The sequence below is a fragment of the Lolium perenne genome, chromosome 7 (genome assembly GCF_019359855.2).
Source record: "Lolium perenne isolate Kyuss_39 chromosome 7, Kyuss_2.0, whole genome shotgun sequence".
Taxonomy (NCBI): Eukaryota; Viridiplantae; Streptophyta; class Magnoliopsida; order Poales; family Poaceae; genus Lolium; species Lolium perenne.
In genome coordinates, this window is record NC_067250.2 from 213,857,437 (window position 1) to 213,878,109 (window position 20,673).

The window sequence follows — 20,673 nt, forward strand, 5'->3', positions numbered from 1 at the left end:
ATCAAAACAATGTGTATGACATGAGTAAACAAGTGAATCATATAGCAAAGACTTTTCATGAATAGCACTTCAAGACAAGCATCAATAAGTCTTGCATAAGAGTTAACTCATAAAGCAATAATTCAAAGTAAAGGCATTGAAGCAACACAAAAGAAGATTAAGTTTCAGCGGTTGCTTTCAACTTGTAACATGTATATCTCATGGATATTGTCAACATAGAGTAACATAATAAGTGCAATAAGCAAGTATGTAGGAATCAATGCACAGTTCACACAAGTGTTTGCTTCTTGAGGTGGAGAGAAATAGGTGAACTGGCTCAACATTGAAAAGTAGAAGAATGGTCCTCCATAGAGGAAAAGCATCGATTGCTATATTTGTGCTAGAGCTTTGATTTTGAAAACATGAAACAATTTTGTCAACGGTAGTAATAAAGCATATGCATCATGTAAATTATATCTTATAAGTTGCAAGCCTCATGCATAGTGTACTAATAGTGCCCGCACCTTGTCCTAATTAGCTTGGACTACCGGATCATCACAATGCACTGTTTTTACCAAGTGTCACAAAGGGGTACCTCTATGCCGCCTGTACAAAGGTCTAAGGAGAAAGCTCGCATTGGATTTCTCGCTATTGATTATTCTCAACTTAGACATCCATACCGGGACAACATAGACAACAGATAATGGACTCCTCTTTTATGCATAAGCATGTAACAACAATTAATAATTTTCTCATATGAGATTGAGGATATATGTCCAAAACTGAAACTTCCACCATGGATCATGGCTTTAGTTAGCGGCCCAATGTTCTTCTCTAACAATATGCATGCTTAACCATAGGGTGGTAGATCTCTCTTACTTCAGACAAGACGGACATGCATAGCAACTCACATGAAATTCAACAATGAATAGTTGATGGCGTCCCCAGTGAACATGGTTATCGCACAACAAGCAACTTAATAAGAGATAAAGTGCATAATTACATATTCAATACCACAATAGTTTTTAAGCTATTTGTCCCATGAGCTATATATTGCAAAGGTGAATGATGGAATTTTAAAGGTAGCACTCAAGCAATTTACTTTGGAATGGCGGAGAAATACCATGTAGTAGGTAGGTATGGTGGACACAAATGGCATAGTGGTTGGCTCAAGTATTTTGGATGCATGAGAAGTATTCCCTCTCGATACAAGGTTTAGGCTAGCAAGGCTATTTGAAACAAACACAAGGATGAACCGGTGCAGCAAAACTCACATAAAAGACATATTGAAAACATTATAAGACTCTACACCGTCTTCCTTGTTGTTCAAACTCAATACTAGAAATTATCTAGACCTTAGAGAAACCAAATATGCAAACCAAATTTTAGCATGCTCTATGTATTTCTTCATTAATGGGTGCAAAGTATATGATGCAAGAGCTTAAACATGAGCACAACAATGCCAAGTATCACATTACCCAAGACATTTATAGCAATTACTACATGTATCATTTTCCAATTCCAACCATATAACAATTTAACGAAGAGGAAACTTCGCCATGAATATTATGAGCTAAGAACACATGTGTTCATTCGAACCAGTGGAACGTGTCTCTCTTCCACACAAGCATGATGTAATCCAATTTATTCAAACACAAACAAAAACAAAAGCACACAGACGCTCCAAGTAAAGCACATAAGATGTGATGGAATAAAAATATAGTTTCAGGGGAGGAACCTGATAATGTTATCGATGAAGAAGGGGATGCCTTGGGCATCCCCAAGCTTAGACGCTTGAGTCTTCTTGAAATATGCAGGGATGAACCACCGGGTGCATCCCCAAGCTTAGAGCTTTTCACTCTTCTTGATCATAGTATATCATCCTCCTCTCTTGACCCTTGAAAACTTCCTCCACACCAAACTCGAAACAACTCATTAGAGGGTTAGTGCACAATAAAAATTAACATATTCAGAGGTGACACAATCATTCTTAACACTTCTGGACATTGCATAATGCTACTGGACATTAGTGGATCAAAGAAATTCATCCAACATAGCAAAAGAGGCAATGCGAAATAAAAGGCAGAATCTGTCAAAACAGAACAGTTCGTATTGACGAATTTTAAAATGGCACCAGACTTGCTCAAATGAAAATGCTCAAATTGAATGAAAGTTGCGTACATATCTGAGGATCATGCACGTAAATTGGCTTAATTTTCTGAGTTACCTACAGGGAGGTGGACCCAGATTCGTGACAGCAAAGAAATCTGGAACTGTGCAGTAATCCAAATCTAGTACTTACTTTTCTATCAACGGCTTTACTTGGCACAACAAAACACAAAACTAAGATAAGGAGAGGTTGCTACAGTAGTAAACAACTTCCAAGACACAAATATAAAACAAAGTACTGTAGCAAAATAACACATGGGTTATCTCCCAAGAAGTTCTTTCTTTATAGCCATTAAGATGGGCTCAGCAGTTTTAATGATGCACTCGCAAGAAATAGTATTTGAAGCAAAAGAGGGCATCAAGAGGCAAATACAAAACACATTTAAGTCTAACATGCTTCCTATGCATAGGAATCTTGTAAATAAACAAGTTCATGAAGAGCAAAGTAACAAGCATAGGAAGATAAAACAAGTGTAGCTTCAAAAATTTCAGCACATAGAGAGGTGTTTTAGTAACATGAAAATTTCTACAACCATATTTTCCTCTCTCATAATAACTTTCAGTAGCAACATGAGCAAACTCAACAATATAACCATCACATAAAGCATTCTTATCATGAGTCTCATGCATAAAATTATTACTACCCACATAAGCATAATCAATTTTATTAGTAATAGTGGGAGCAAATTCAACAAAGTAGCTATCATTATTATTCTCATCAAGTGTAGGAGGCATAGTATAATCACAACAAAATTTACTCTCCATAGTAGGTGGCATCAAAAGACCACTATCATTATCATCATAAATAGGAGGCAAAGTATCATCAAAGAAAATTTTCTCCTCAATGCTTGGGGGACTAAAAATATCATGAAAACCAGCTTCCCCAAGCTTAGAACTTTCTATATTATTGTCAACAATGGTGTTCAAAGCGTTCATACTAATATTACTACCAGCATGCAAAGAAGATTTCATAGGTTTTTTTAATTTTCGCATCAAACAATCCATGTTTTAAATCAGGAAATAGAACAAGAAGCTCACTCTTGTACATTATGCCAACTAGTGTAAACAAGAAACAACAAGATGCAATTGCAGGATCTAAAGGAAATAGCTTCGAGCACACACACGACGGCAACAGAAAAATACTTTACCTGAGACCGTAGTATGAGAGCCTTTTACCTTTCCTCCCCGGCAACGGCGCCAGAAAAGTGCTTGATGTCTACGTTCCCCCTCCTTTCCTGTAGACAGTGTTGGGCCTCCAAGAGCAGAGGTTTGTAGAACAGCAGCAAGTTTTCCCTTAAGTGGATACCCAAGGTTTATCGAACTCAGGGAGGAAGAGGTCAAAGATATCCCTCTCATGCAACCCTGCAACCACAAAGCAAGAAGTCTCTTGTGTCCCCAACACACCTAATAGGTGCACTAGTTCGGCGAAGAGATAGTGAAATACAGGTGGTATGAATATATATGAGCAGTAGCAATGGTGCCAGAAAAGTGCTTGGCGTGTAGTTGATGGTGGTGGTATTGCAGCAGTAGTAACACAGTAAAACAGTAAACAAGCAGTAGTAACTCAGCAGTATTTAGGAACAAGGCCTAGGGATTACACTTTCACTAGTGGACACTCTCAACATTGATCACATAACAGAATAGATAAATGCATACTCTACACTTTTGTTGGATGATGAACACATTGCGTAGGATTACACGAACCCTCAATGCCGGAGTTAACAAGCTCCACAATAATGCTCATGTTTAAGTAACCTTTAGTGTAAGATAGATCAACGCTACTAAACCAAGTACTAGCATAGCATGCACACTGTCACCTTCATGCATATGTAGGAGGAATAGATCACATCAATAATATCATAGCAATAGTTAACTCCATAATCTAGAAGAGATCATGATCATAGCACAAACCAAGTACTAACACGGTGCACACACTGTCACCATTACACACGTGCAGGAGGAATAGAACTACTTTAATAACACATCACTAGAGTAGCACATAGATGAATTGTGATACAAAACTCAGATGAATCTCAATCATGTAAAGCAGCTCATGAGATCATTGTATTGAAGTACATAGTAGAGAGATTAACCACATAGCTACCGGTACAGCCCCGAGCCTCGATGGAGAACTACTCCCTCCTCATGGGAGCAGCAGCGGTGATGAAGATGGCGGTGGAGATGGCAGCGGTGTCGATGGAGAAGCCTTCCGGGGCACTTCCCCGCTCCGGCGCAGGTGCCGGAACAGAGATCCTGTCCCCGGATCTTGGCGTCGCGATGGCGGCGGCTCGGGAAGGTTTTCGTGGGTTTCGTCAATTGGTATAGGGTTTTCTGATCCAGGGGCTTTTATAGGCGGAGAGGCGGCGCAGAAGGTCGAAGGGGGCCCACACCCTAGGGGCGCCCCCTAGGCCGCGCCGGGTGTGGTGTGGTGGCCCTGCCACCCTTCTCTGGCGGTTCTCGTGTGTTACGGATGCTTCCGGTAAAATAGGAACACAGGCGTTGATTTCGTCCGATTCCGAGAATATTTCGTTACTAGGATTTCTGAAACCAAAAACAGCAGAAAACAGGAACTGGCACTTCGGCATCTTGTTAATAGGTTAGTTCCAGAAAATGCACGAATATGACATAAAGTGTGCATAAAACATGTAGATAACATCAATAATGTGGCATGGAACACAAGAAATTATCGATACGTTGGAGACGTATCAAACCCTAAACCCTAAACCCTAACCCTAGACCCTAAACCCTAAACACTAAACCCCAAACCCCAAACCCTAAACCCTAAACCCTAAACCCTAGACCCTAAACCCTAATTAATTAACCTTAACCCTAGCCCTAACCCTAAAACCCTAGCTAGCTAATCCTAAACCCTAAACCCTAATTAACCCTACATATATATATATATAGGCCAACGACACTTAATTGCGCATCAAGCAAGCGACCAACTAATTAGCGCTGATAAATTAATTAACTTGAATCTTGATAAGTTCTCTCGAATGAAAACACATTTGATTAAGTTGCCTCATAATATATATATAATTAGTGTGCATGAGCGCATGACATACCTTGCACATATCATTCGTGCATATATTTCAATATATATCTGAACATATTCTTGGGGATAAATATATATAGTTCAATCTCTTTCTCTCTCGATCTATATATATATCGTTGGTGGCCAAAACACACACTTATATATACGCATGCACTTTATGCGCAAAGGCACGGGTGCCTCTCTAATAATGTGTGTGTGCACTCGATCGATGATCCCTAAATCTTAAACCCTAAAACCCTAATCCCTAATCCCTAATTATACCCTAAACATACACCCCCTAGACACCCTAAACACTAAACCCTAAACCCTAAAGCCCTAAACCCTAAACCCTAAACACTAAACCCTAAACCCTAAACCCTAACCCTAACCCCTAGCTAACCCTAAACCCTAAACCCTACATATATAAGCCAACGACACTTAATTGCGCATCAAGCAGGCGACCAACTAATTAGCGCTGATAAATTAATTAACTTGATTCGTGCATATATTTCAATATATTTTTGAACATATTCTTGGGGATATATATATATTTAAATCTCTCTGTTATCTCGATCTATATATCGTTGGTGGCCAAGAAACACACTTATATATATACGCATGCACTTTATGCGCAAAGGCGCGGGTGCCTCTAATAATGTGTGTGTGCACTTGATCGTTGATCCCTAAACCTTAAACCCTAAAACCCTAATCCCTAATCCCTAATTATACCCTAAACGTACACCCTAAAAACTAGACCCTAAACCCTAGACCATAAACCCTAAATGTACAACCTAAACACCCTAAACACTAAACCCTAAACCCTAGACCCTAAACCCTAGACCGTAAACCCTAACCCTAAAACCCTAGCTAGCTAACCCTAAACCCTAAACCCTAATTAAACCCTACATATATATATATAGGCCAACGACACTTAATTTCTCATCAAGTAGGCGACCAATTAACTAATTAGCGCTGATAAATTAATTAACTTGATTTTTGACAAGTTCTCGATCTCCAATGAAAACACATTTGATTAAGTTGTCTCATAATATATATAATTAGTGTGCATGTGCGCATGGCATACCTTGCATATCATTCGTGCATATATTTCAATACATGTTTGAAGATATTCTTGGGGATATATATATTTCAATCTCTCTCTCTCGATCTATATATCGTTGGTGGCCAAGAAACACACTTATATATATACACATGTACTTTAATTTATTTGCCTCACAATATATATAATAAATATGCATGCATGGCCTAACCATGTATGCTTATATATGTGTTTAATTTGGAGATTTCAATCGCTCTCTCGCCGCTCTCTCGTTGGTGGCCAACAACACACACATGCACTTTGTGCGCAAAGGCATGTGCCTCTAATAATGTGTGCTTGTGATCGATCGGTCTAGTTTTGATTAATCATAGCACACAAATATAGAAGTTGTATTTGAATCCACACAACCCTAATCTAAAACACATAGCCCCTAACATGGCCTAATTAACTGACCCCTTCTCTCTAGCTAATTAGTGGAAATTGCAAAAAATCAAAAGGGGTCCCTCACTAATTATACATATATATCTAGATTGTGATAAACTTTTGCCCCATATTTGGTGGATGGGTGCATCTTGGCATGTAAAACAATTAATGTTTGCAAATGGCGTTGTCAAAATTTATGTACTCCCTCCGTCCCAATTCGCAAGGCAAAGTTTTCAAATATCTTGGCCCAAGGTGAATTTTCATTGGCTCTAAATTTCCACGTAAAAACATTAACATCGGTGCTGCAATTAATTGGGAAATTAAAAAGAACTTTATTTTCTACCCTTTAATTGGTGGGATACGAAAGGAGAAGTCTTTTGCATGCAATAATGAATCAGTTTTACTGCCACATTAAATGGAAATGTGCCTAGGAGGTGAGGCATTTTGGGACAAATATTTTTTAGAACTTTGCCTTGCGAACTGGGACGGAGGGAGTACAAATGATTTCTTTCCATCCAAAGTGCATAAAATGGGAGTTTTAATGAAGAAGGTACAAATAAAACAGCTCAACATGCCTCCACACCCCGATTTTCATAGGAAGTAGAGCATATTTAAAGGATAATTCCAGAGTTTTACTATTTTTCAAGTAACTTTGCTAATTTCCACCCACTCACATGACTTTATGTCGATTTAACGAAAATAGGGTGAATTTAAACTACATGGGCGGGATAGTTTGAATTGTGCACGCGGCAAAGGGAACCGCCTATTCCTCAACCTTGTGCACGGCAAATTACACACGCAACTCCATTAAACACCACCTACCGGGCGGCCCGGCCGCATGACCCCCCACCCACCGCTACACAACTTATCCCCGTCTGTGCGAAGAGCTTCCCCTCCCCGTCCCGTCCGTGCGAAGAAGAAGCTTCCCCTCCCCGTCGTTCTTCTCGAGACGCACCGGCGGTCAAGTTGATCCACGGTAGGGTTGCTATCTCTAGCTCAATCATGCATTGGGCAAGACGGCCTAACGATTTATATTTTCTTGATGCCGCTAAAAAAAATCGTCAGTATGCTCGAACTAATTGGCACTTTATAGTTTTCCGCTCGATTTGTCCTCGATCAATTTGTTCATTTGCGTGGGCATATAGAGTTAGTTCTGCACTCGATCCGTTAATTTGTTGAAATGCCATGGCAGAGATTTGTACACGATCTGTTTGCTAAAATGTCGATGGGCATTTTTTGTTTTGTACTCGACATGATTGCTAAAATGCATAATCATGTACTAGTATAGTTTTGTACTCGATGGATATACATTTCCTACTTCGCCTTAAATTAATCACCAACCATTGTATCTCATAATTAAATAGATGGACAGAACTTGGATACTGCATGGACACTTATGTTCCCCTTCATATATAAATGGTGTTCAACCCTTTATGGGGTTTATTAGAGCTCATGAAGGTCACGACCTGGACGTGTATTGCCCGCGCTGCACATGTATGAATGGTGAGAAGAGGCCTCACCATGTAGTGGAAGATCATTTACACATTTTTGGGATGGACCGCACATATGTTAGGTGGGTTTATCATGGTGAACCACATAATGATCCTTCAGCGGGAGAAGCAGATCTTGCTCACACTGTATGTGTGCTGGCATATGTAGTTAATTATTTATATTGATGATGCCGCTGTTTCGATCAATAGTTTGCATTGCTGTGCAAGTTCTGTACTCAAATTTAACTTGTTGCAGATGGATGGACGGGAAGGAGAGAAAAATCGCTTGCTTCAGGAACCGGGTTTCAGCTCTGGGACATGTGCTGTGCCAGATGAGAAGGTAAATATGTAAAATGGCATTTGTTTAGGTTGCATCCCTTAGATGTTTGTCTAATCTGTTGATGTACTAATTGCAGAAGCATAGAGTTGAAGAGGTCTCTCAGTTTGATGGGAGATTTGAAGATGAATCTCAGTTTGATGCACCTGTGGATGAGTGCGATGACGGGCCTTTCATAGACGAAGGTCCTGCACCTGAGATTATCCAGCCTACAGAAGGAGGCCGTGGACCGAGTACACAGCTTTGCGTTGAAGTGGATGCACGCCCAGAGATCATCAGTGGCATCCGGGTAGTCTCAAGACCACCCAGCCCTGATGCACCTGTGGATGGTACTGATGACGAGCCTTTCATAGACGAAGGTCCTGCACCTGAGATTATCCAGCCTACAGAAGGAGGCCGTGGACCGAGTACACAGCTTTGCGTTGAAGCGGATGCACGCCCGGAGATCATCAGGGGCGTCCCGGTAGTCTCAGGACCACCTAGCCCTGATGCAAAATGTTGAGCTACTTTATGATTCATACTCTTATGTTCTGGTGTTGTAGTATGTACTATCTTTGTTATGATTTGTACGCCTTTGGCGCTAGAACTATAATTAAGCATTCAGTGGATGATCGCGTTGCAAAATTTGACACCCACACAATCAGTTCATCGTATGAGTAGTAGAACAATTACTTCTACAGCCAGTCCTGCCAGCGCATTAATTGGTAGCATGAAACACTTTCAGGCACTCCCCTCTGATTCATATTAATTGACTCAATTTTGTCTAGATATGGATGTATCTAGATGCATTTGTTAACTAGACTAACAAACTTGAGTCAGTTAATATGAATCGGTGTAAACCGCCCAAGTCCTCTAGCAGCTAGTTTATTGACTCTGGACTCCAAGCTTCTCGCGGCAAGCCATCGACGAAGCTTTGACCAGATCTTGGCCCGCTTTTTTTTTGCGAATAGCAAAGCTTTGACCAGTTCCTCTCGGGATACATCACGCCAGTGAGCTTGCACGGTTGCCATGAGCACTTTCCGGCGGAACTTCCTCTGCAGCGCCCTCAAGCCGCCGCTGCGAGACAGCACGCAGTGCCTCGAGGTGGACGGAACGGACGAACTCGGGATCTCAGGGCGGGGGGTCAGCCTCGTCCGGGAACGATCTCCAGCGGGTTAACGAGGACATGCATGTCGGCCAGGGGATTTGGTTTTTTGTTGTTGTTGTTTGAGCTTGGGATTTGGGGTTTTTTCGGATAGGGGAGGAGGAACCGAGGAAGAGGAAGGAACAGCCCGTGTGCTTGGCGCGTGGCAGTGTGCTTGAATTTCGAATTTTTGTGAAATGTTTCATTTCCCCGCTACAATTCGGGGGGTTTCTTGACGCGCCAATGCGTCCCGCCGTGCAGGTTCAAGTGAATTTGGGGTGCCACACTATGGGCCCCAGTTTCAGTGAGACATGTAATGACTAGTCACATCAGTAAGTTCACTGTGTAATAAAATATGTTACCCCTCCCCTTTATGTAGCCCCCTTTGTCTCTCCCGATCGAGTGCCGACAGCCGACGGATGCAAGCTGCTAGCTCGATCCCCTCCTTTCGCCTCCACCGTCCAGGCATCCAGCTTGGAGGGGCAAGCTGCATCTAGACCAAGCGGATTAGGTAGTACTAGTAATGCTCTTTCCTTTCTCGAGATCGGTTCTTTTTTCCTCACCTCGATATCTTGCGCATCTACTATTTCCTATTCTGGGCGAAGGGGTGTCTTTCTGGTCACCCTCGCGCTGGGAGTGATTGATGGGGGTGGGGGCTACCTTTGCTTGGATTGGGGTGTTCTTCCTTTATTTGTTGACATTTGCAACCTTTGTAGTTTCTGCAGATCCTCAATGTATCTTTTGTCAGCTTGTACAGGAAAGGAAATACCTCGGTGGTGGTGGGGGGGCAATGGAGCGTAAGGCCACCACGCATGTGGGCAGTTGGCTGAGCCTGAGCTGCATCCCCAGCCCTGCAAAGCAGGTACTCCGTTTGCTTATCCACTCTATCTGTCTGCATCCTCAATCTGTTCCTGTTCTGGAAGATGCTTAAAGTAGCACATGTCTTCAGCTGTTTGTGCATAAAGCCTCTGTGACACCATGCTCTATATTCTCTGTATCAGGTTGGTACCTCCAGGTTCCGTCTTTGAGGCTATGGGGAACGAGAATAGCGCCCCACCTGCTGCAGGAGCATGGCCCGATCTGCAGCACAAGAAGCGAAATGCCACTGCCGAGCTGGGCAGGGACCGCCGAGGGGTAATTTTTTTAACCAACTTACCATGATGTAGTCTGAATCTGATACTCCCTTAGATCCAAATTAATTGACTCAATTATCTGTAGATACGGATGTATCTAGATGTGTTTTTAGCTCTAGATACTACTACCTCCATCCCAAAGCTTAGGGATTATATTATTTTTAGAAAGTCAAACTATACCATGTTTGACTAAGCTTTTACCAAAAATCATTAGCATGCAAAATACAAAATTAATATCATTAAATAGGTTGTGAAATATATTTTCCTACGGTATCTACACAATATTATATTTGTTGATAGAATGTTCTAAAATTTTGGTCAAACTTTACTTGTTTTGATTTCTCAAAAATAAATAAGCCTTAAGCTTTGGGATGGAGGTATCTAGACAAAGCTGAGTCAACTGGAGTAGTTTTTTTTGTCTGTCCATAGCTAGTGTTCATGGTGCAAAAGGCTAAGAGCATCCACTATATGCATCAGTCTATCTCATACAGTAATTCAATATCACTGCTGAGGTCTGCCTTTTATTTTGCTATTCATATGCAGACTGAAACTTTAGGGCCTTTACTCAAAAGGAAGATCAAAAGCTGCCGATCAGGCTGCCGGTATGTTGATGCCGCCCGATCTTCTAAATGCCTCTACAAGCACAAGGCCACGCGCCGCTGGTGGTGATCTTTTAATGAATATGGTATATTTTCTTAATCCACAAAACATGCCTTGATATTTGTCTGTTTATTGTCGGTTTTTTCTAATGCTTGCCAAAAGTTTACAACAACAACAACAACAACCAAGCCTTTCAGTCCCAAACAAGTTGGGGTAGGCTATAGTTGAAGCCCATAAGATCTCGAAGCCAAAAGTTTAGAAACACCAAATTCGTTTGCTTACAATCATCATACAGTAATGTTCATCTACTCTCCAGTTCCCCTAACCCAACAAAAATGATGTTAATTACGATTTTTAGATTAAAAGAGCACCATTAGGCGCTGTTAATTACGATTTTGAGATTAAATGTCATTTGCAATTGCTAATTACAATTTTGAGGCAAATGATTAGTTTAACCTTGATCTGTTCCGCTCTCCATTTTTCCCAACCGAAAAAAATGTAACCATTCCATTCCTCTGAAATGGAACCATTCCATTCCATTCCATGCTGTTTCAGAACCGAACACACCCTTGCATTGTTGTGAACTGTTGTCCATACACAGCCATACCCTTCCACTTACATCCATCACTATATGCATCAGTCTGTCTCAGAGTCATTCAATATCACTGCTGAGATCTGTTCCCATTCTTATGCAGGCTAAAACTGCTGCGCCTTTACTCAAGTGGATGCAAAATGAGGCTGATGAGGCTGCTGTGAGGACGATGGTGCCGGCACCATCATCTGAAAACCTCTACAAGCACGAGGCCATGGGCCAGCTGGGTGGTGACCTTTTAATGAATCTGGTATATTTTCTTAATCCACATACATGATTTTATTATTATCTGTTTAATTACTGTTGGCTTTGCCTAATGCTCACCAAAAGTTCAGAAACACTGCGTTTGCTTACAATCATCATACACTAATTTTTCACTTTTCAGTTTGTCTCATCCAGTATATAAACTGTTGAGTTCCATTGGCTTCTTTTGTAATCATTTGCATTGTTGTCAACTGTTGTCTATGCACAACCCTATTCTTCCACTTACATCCCGCACTTTTTGCATCAGTCCATCTCATAGATTTATTAAATATCAATGATGAGTTCTGTTGCTATTCATATGCAGGATGAAGCTTCTGTGCCTCTACTCAAATGGATAAAAAATGATCCTGATGAGGCTGCTGTGAAGATGATGGTGCCGCCACCATCTTCTGAAAACCTCCTCAAGCACAAGGCCACGGGCCAGCTGGGTGGTACCCTTTTTAAGCAGGTATATTTTCTTAATCCTCATACATGATTTGATTTGTCTGTTTATTGCCGGCTTTGTCTAATTATGCTTACCAATAGTTCAGAAACACACACAACCCTATTCTTCCACTTACATCCAGCACTATATGCATCAGTGTCTCATAGATTAATTTTATATATCACTGCTGATGTCTGTTGCTCATCAATTTTCATATGCAGACTGAAACTGCTAAGCCTTCATTGGTCAAAAGGATTGCAACTGCTGCTGATGAGGCATCTGCAGAGGCTGCCACCAAGTTACTGTCAGCCCCACCTTCTTGATGCTTATATATATAAGCTCAAGTCCAAGGACCAGCCGGGCCGTAACCATCCAAGGGTTCGGGTATATTTTCTTAAGCCACATATACATGCCATGATTTATTTCTGATATTATCACCGGCTCTGTCTACTGCTTCTTGGAATTCGGAAACGCCAAATTAGCATGCTTATATTCATCATACACTAAATTTTGACTGTTCAGTTTGTAACATAGTGTTATGCACTCGCTTGTCAACATTTGCATTGCTCTGAACTATGCACTTTACACAACCTAATTCTTCCACTTACATTCAGCGCTACGCACCAGTAGTACCTCTGATACGTCTCCAACGTATCGATAATTTCTTATGTTCCATGCCACATTATTGATGTTATCTACATGTTTTATGCACACTTTATGTCATATTCGTGCATTTTCTGGAACTAACCTATTAACAAGATGCCGAAGTGCCGATTCTTTGTCTGCTGTTTTTGGTTTCAGAAATCCTAGTAACGAAATATTCTCGGAATTGGACGAAATCAACGCCCAGGGTCCTATTTTGCCACGAAGCTTCCAGAAGTCCGAAGAAGAGACGAAGTGGGGCCACGAGGTGCCCAAACCCTAGGGCGGCGCGGCCCCCCCCTTGGCCGCGTGGCCCTGTGGTGTGGGGCCCTCGTGCCCCCTCCTGACTTGCCCTTCCGCCTACTTAAAGCCTCCATCGCGAAACCCCCAGTACCGAGAGCCACGATACGGAAAACCTTCCAGAGACGCCGCCATCGCCGATCCCATCTCGGGGGATCCAGGAGATCGCCTCCGGCACCCTGCCGGAGAGGGGAATCATCTCCCGGAGGACTCTACGCCGCCATGGTCGCCTCCGGAGTGATGAGTGAGTAGTCTACCCCTGGACTATGGGTCCATAGCAGTAGCTAGATGGTTGTCTTCTCCCCATTGTGCTTCATTGTCGGATCTTGTGAGCTGCCTAACATGATCAAGATCATCTATCTGTAATTCTATATGTTGCGTTTGTTGGGATCCGATGAATAGAGAATACTTGTTATGTTGATTATCAAAGTTATGTCTATGTGTTGTTTATGATCTTGCATGCTCTCCGTTATTAGTAGATGCTCTGGCCAAGTTGATGCTAGTAACTCCAAGAGGGAGTATTTATGCTCGATAGTGGGTTCATGTCTCCGTGAATCTGGAGGGGTGACAAGAACCTCTAAGGTTATGGATGTCTTTGTTGCCACTAGGGATAAAACATTGGTGCTATGTTCAAGGATGTAGTCACTAATTACATTACGCGCAATACTTAATGCAATTGTCTGTTGTTAGCAACTTTATACTGGAGGGGGTTCGGATGATAACCTGAAGGTGGACTTTTTAGGCATAGATGCATGCTGGATGGCGGTCTATGTACTTTGTCGTAATGCCCAATTAAATCTCACTATACTCATCATAATATGTATGTGCATGGTCATACCCTCTTTATTTGTCAATTGCCCAACTGTAACTTGTTCACCCAACATGATGTTTATCTTATGGGAGAGACACCTCTAGTGAACTGTGGACCCCGGTCCAATTCTCTATACTGAAATACAATCTCTTGCAATCTTGTTCTACCGTTTTCTGCAAACAATCATCTTCCACACAATACGGTTAATCCTTTGTTACAGCAAGCCGGTGAGATTGACAACCTCACTGCTTCGTTGGGGCAAAGTACTTTGGTTGTGTTGTGCAGGTTCCACGTTGGCGCCGAATCCCTGGTGTTGCGCCGCACTACATCCCGCCGCCATCAACCTTCAACGTGCTTCTTGGCTCCTCCTGGTTCGATAAACCTTGGTTTCTTTCTGAGGGAAAACTTGCTGCTGTGCGCATCATACCTTCCTCTTGGGGTTCCCAACGAACGTGTGAGTTACACGCCATCAAGCTCTTTTTCTCGGCGCCGTTGCCGGGAGATCAAGACACGCCGCAAGGGGAGTCTCCACTTCTCAATCTCTTTACTTTGTTTTTGTCTTGCTTAGTTTTATTTACTACTTTGTTTGCTGCACTAAATCAAAACACAAAAAAATTAGTTGCTAGTTTTACTTTATTTGCTATCTTGTTTGCTATATCAAAAACACAAAAAAATTAGTTACTTGCATTTACTTTATCTAGTTTGCTTTATTTACTGTTGCTAAAATGGGTACTCCTGAAAATACTAAGTTGTGTGACTTCACAACCACAAATAATAATGATTTCTTATGCACACCTATTGCTCCACCTGCTACTACAGCAGAATTCTTTGAAATTAAACCTGCTTTACTGAATCTTGTTATGCGAGAGCAATTTTCTGGTGTTAGTTCTGATGATGCTGCTGCCCATCTCAATAATTTTGTTGAATTATGTGAAATGCAAAAGTATAAAGATGTAGATGGTGACATTATAAAATTAAAATTGTTCCCTTTCTCATTAAGAGGAAGAGCTAAAGATTGGTTGCTATCTCTGCCTAAGAATAGTATTGATTCATGGACTAAATGCAAGGATGCTTTTATTGGTAGATATTATCCCCCTGCTAAAATTATATCTTTGAGGAGTAGCATAATGAATTTTAAACAATTAGATACTGAACATGTTGCACAAGCATGGGAAAGAATGAAATCTCTGGTTAAAAATTGCCCAACACATGGACTGACTACTTGGATGATCATCCAAACCTTCTATGCAGGACTAAATTTTTCTTCGCGGAATTTATTGGATTCAGCTGCTGGAGGTACCTTTATGTCCATCACTCTTGGTGAAGCAACAAAGCTTCTTGATAATATGATGATCAACTACTCTGAATGGCACACGGAAAGAGCTCCACAAGGTAAGAAGGTAATTCTGTCGAAGAAACCTCTTCCTTGAGTGATAAGATTGATGCTATTATGTCTATGCTTGTGAATGATAGGACAAATGTTGATCCTAATAATTTTCCATTAGCTTCATTGGTTGCACAAGAAGAACATGTTGATTTGAATTTCATTAAAAATAATAATTTCAACAACAATGCTTACCGGAACAATTCTAGTAACAACTATAGGCCATATCCTTATAATAATGGCAACGGCTATGGTAATTCTTATGGAAATTCTTACAACAATAATAGGAGTTTACCCCCTGGACTTGAAGCCATGCTTAAAGAATTTATTAGCACACAAACTGCCTTTAACAAATCTGTTGAAGAAAAGCTTGGGAAAATTGATATACTTGCTTCTAAAGTCGATAGTCTTGCTGCTGATGTTGATCTTTTGAAATCGAAAGTTATGCCTAATGAAAATCATCATAACAAAATTACTACTACAGCAAATGCCATCCAAGTTAGAATTAATGAGAATATAAGATTAATGGCTGAACTGCGTGCTAGGTGGGATAGAGAAGAAAATGAGAAACTAGCTAAAGAAAAGAATGTAGCTAAAGTTTGGACTATTACCACCACTTGTAATGCTAATGCTACACATGTTGCTGCACCTCCTACTATTAATAATAAAAGAATTGGTGTTAGCAATGTTTCCACTTCTAATGCAAAGCGCGAGAAACTGCCTGAAACTGCTAAAACTGCTGAAACTACCTGTGATAAAGCTGCTGAAATTTTTTCCAACATTGGGGATGATGATCCCATTGCTTTAGATTATAATGGTTTGAATTTTGATGATTGCCACATCTCTGAAGTTATAAAGTTCTTGCAAAAACTTGCTAAAAGTCCTAATGCTAGTGCTATAAATTTGGCTTTCACGCAACATATTACAAATGCTCTCATAAAAGCTAGAGAAGAGAAACTAGAGCGCGAAGCCTCTATTCCTAAAAAGCTAGAGGATGGTTGGGAGCCCATCATTAAGATGAAGGTTAAAGATTTTGATTGTAATGCTTTATGTGATCTTGGTGCAAGTATTTCTGTTATGCCTAAGAAAATTTATAATATGCTTGACTTGCCACCGCTGAAAAATTGTTATTTGGATGTTAATCTTGCTGATCATTCTACAAAGAAACCTTTGGGGAAAGTTGATAATGTTCGCATTACCGTTAACAATAACCTTGTCCCCGTTGATTTTGTTGTCTTGGATATTGAATGCAATGCATCTTGTCCCATTATATTGGGAAGACCTTTTCTTCGAACTGTTGGTGCTATCATTGATATGAAGGAAGGTAATATAAAATATCAATTTCCTCTCAAGAAAGGTATGGAACACTTCCCTAGAAAGAGAATGAAGTTACCTTTTGATTCTATTATTAGAACAAATTATGATGTTGACACTTCGTCTCTTGATAATACTTGATACACACTTTCTGCGCCTAGCTGAAAGGCGTTAAAGAAAAGCGCTTATGGGAGACAACCCATGTTTTTACCTACAGTACTTTGTTTTTATTTTGTTTCTTGGAAGTTGTATACTACTGTAGCAACCTCTCCTTATCTTAGTTTAGTGTTTTGTTGTGCCAAGTAAAGTCGTTGATAGAAAAGTTCATACTAGATTTGGATTACTGCGCAGAAACAGATTTCTTTGCTGTCACGAATCTGGGCTGTTTTCCCTGTAGGTAACTCAGAAAATTATACCAATTTACGTGAGTGATCCTCAGATATGTACGCAACTTTCATTCAATTTGAGCATTTTCATTTGAGCAAGTCTGGTGCCTCGATAAAATTCGTCAATACGAACTGTTCTGTTTTGACAGATTCTGCCTTTTATTTCGCATTGCCTCTTTTGCTATGTTGGATGAATTTCTTTGATCCATTAATGTCCAGTAGCTTTATGCAATGTCCAGAAGTGTTAAGAATGATTGTGTCACCTCTGAACATGTTAATTTTTATTGTCGCTAACCCTCTAATGAGTTGTTCTAAGTTTGGCGTGGAGGAAGTTTTCAAGGATCAAGAGAGGAGTATGATGCAACATGATCAAGGAGAGTGAAAGCTCTAAGCTTAGGGATGCCCCGGTGGTTCACCCCTGCATATTCTAAGAAGACTCAAGCATCTAAGCTTGGGGATGCCCAAGGCATCCCCTTCTTCATCGACAACATTATCAGGTTCCTCCCCTGAAACTATATTTTTATTCCATCACATCTTATGTGCTTTGCTTGGAGCGTCGGTTTGTTTTGTTTTTTGTTTTGTTTGAATAAAATGGATCCTAGCATTCACTTTATGGGAGAGAGACATGCTCCGCTGTAGCATATGGACAAGTATGTCCTTAGTTTCTACTCATAGTATTCATGGCGAAGTTTCTTCTTCGTTAAATTGTTATATAGTTGGAATTGGAAAATGATACATGTAGTAATTGCTATAAATGTCTTGGGTAATGTGATACTTGGCAATTTTTGTGCTCATGTTTAAGCTCTTGCATCATATGCTTTGCACCCATTAATGAAGAAATACATAGAGCATGCTAAAATTTGGTTTGCATATTTGGTTTCTCTAAGGTCTAGATAATTTCTAGTATTGAGTTTGAACAACAAGGAAGACGGTGTAGAGTCTTATAATGTTTACAATATGTCTTTTATGTGAGTTTTGCTGCACCGGTTCATGTGTTTGTTTCAAATAAGCCTTGCTAGCCTAACCTTGTATCGAGAGGGAATACTTCTCATGCATCCAAAATACTTGAGCCAACCACTATGCCATTTGTGTCCACCATACCTACCTACTACATGGTATTTTCCGCCATTCCAAAGTAAATTGCTTGAGTGCTACCTTTAAAATTCCATCATTCACCTTTGCAATATATAGCTCATGGGACAAATAGCTTAAAAACTATTGTGGTATTGAATATGTAATTATGCACTTTATCTCTTATTAAGTTGCTTGTTGTGCGATAACCATGTTCACTGGGGACGCCATCAACTACTCTTTGTTGAATTTCATGTGAGTTGCTATGCATGTTCGTCTTGTCTGAAGTAAGAGCGATCTACCACCTTATGGTTAAGCATGCATATTGTTAGAGAAGAACATTGGGCCGCTAACTAAAGCCATGATCCATGGTGGAAGTTTCAGTTTTGGACATATATCCTCAATCTCATATGAGAAAATTATTAATTGTTGTTACATGCTTATGCATAAAAGAGGAGTCCATTATCTGTTGTCTATGTTGTCCCGGTATGGATGTCTAAGTTGAGAATAATCAATAGGGAGAAATCCAATGCGAGCTTTCTCCTTAGACCTTTGTACAGGCGGCATAGAGGTACCCCTTTGTGACACTTGGTTAAAACATGTGCATTGTGATGATCCGGTAGTCCAAGCTAATTAGGACAAGGTGCGGGCACTATTAGTATACTATGCATGAGGCTTGCAACTTATAAGATATAATTTACATGATACATATGCTTTATTACTACCGTTGACAAAATTGTTTCATGTTTTCAAAATCAAAGCTCTAGCACAAATATAGCAATCGATGCTTTTCCTCTATGGAGGACAATTCTTTTACTTTCAATGTTGAGTCAGTTCACCTATTTCTCTCCACCTCAAGAAGCAAACACTTGTGTGAACTGTGCATTGATTCCTACATACTTGCATATTGCACTTGTTATATTACTCTATGTTGACAATATCCATGAGATATACATGTTACAAGTTGAAAGCAACCGCTGAAACTTAATCTTCCTTTATGTTGCTTCAATGCTTTTACTTTGAATTATTGCTTTATGAGTTAACTCTTATGCAAGACTTATTGATGCTTGTCTTGAAGTGCTATTCATGAAAAGTCTTTGCTATATGATTCACTTGTTTACTCATGTCATATACATTGTTTTGATCGCTGCATTCACTACATATGCTTTACAAATAGTATGATCAAGGTTATGATGGCATGTCACTCCAGAAATTATCTGTGTTATCGTTTTACCTGCTCGGGACGAGCAGAACTAAGCTTGGGGATGCTGATACGTCTCCAACGTATCGATAATTTCTTATGTTCCATGCCACATTATTGATGTTATCTACATGTTTTATGCACACTTTATGTCATATTCGTGCATTTTCTGGAACTAACCTATTAACAAGATGCCGAAGTGCCGATTCTGTCGTCATTGTTTTTGGTTTCGTAAATCCTAGTAACGAAATATTCTCGGAATTGGACGAAATCAACGCCCAGGGTCCTATTTTGCCACGAAGCTTCCAGAAGTCCGAAGAAGAGACGAAGTGGGGCCACGAGGTGCCCAAACCCTAGGGCGGCGCGGCCCCCCCTTGGCCGCGCGGCCCTATGGTGTGGGGCCCTCGTGCCCCCTCCTGACTTGCCCTTCCGCCTACTTAAAGCCTCCGTCGCGAAACCCCCTGTACCGAGAGCCACGATACGGAAAACCTTCCAGAGACGCCGCCATCGCCGATCCCATCTCGGGGGATCCAGGAGATCGCCTCCGGCACCCTGCCGGAGAGGGGAATCATCTCCCGGAGGACTCTACGCCGCCATGGTCGTCTCCGGAGTGATGAGTGAGTAGTCTACCCCTGGACTATGGGTCCATAGCAGTAGCTAGATGGTTGTCTTCTCCCCATTGTGCTTCATTGTCGGATCTTGTGAGCTGCCTAACATGATCAAGATCATCTATCTGTAATTCTATATGTTGCGTTTGTTGGGATCCGATGAATAGAGAATACTTGTTATGTTGATTATCAAAGTTATGTCTATGTGTTGTTTATGATCTTGCATGCTCTCCGTTATTAGTAGATGCTCTGGCCAAGTTGATGCTAGTAACTCCAAGAGGGAGTATTTATGCTCGATAGTGGGTTCATGTCTCCGTGAATCTGGAGG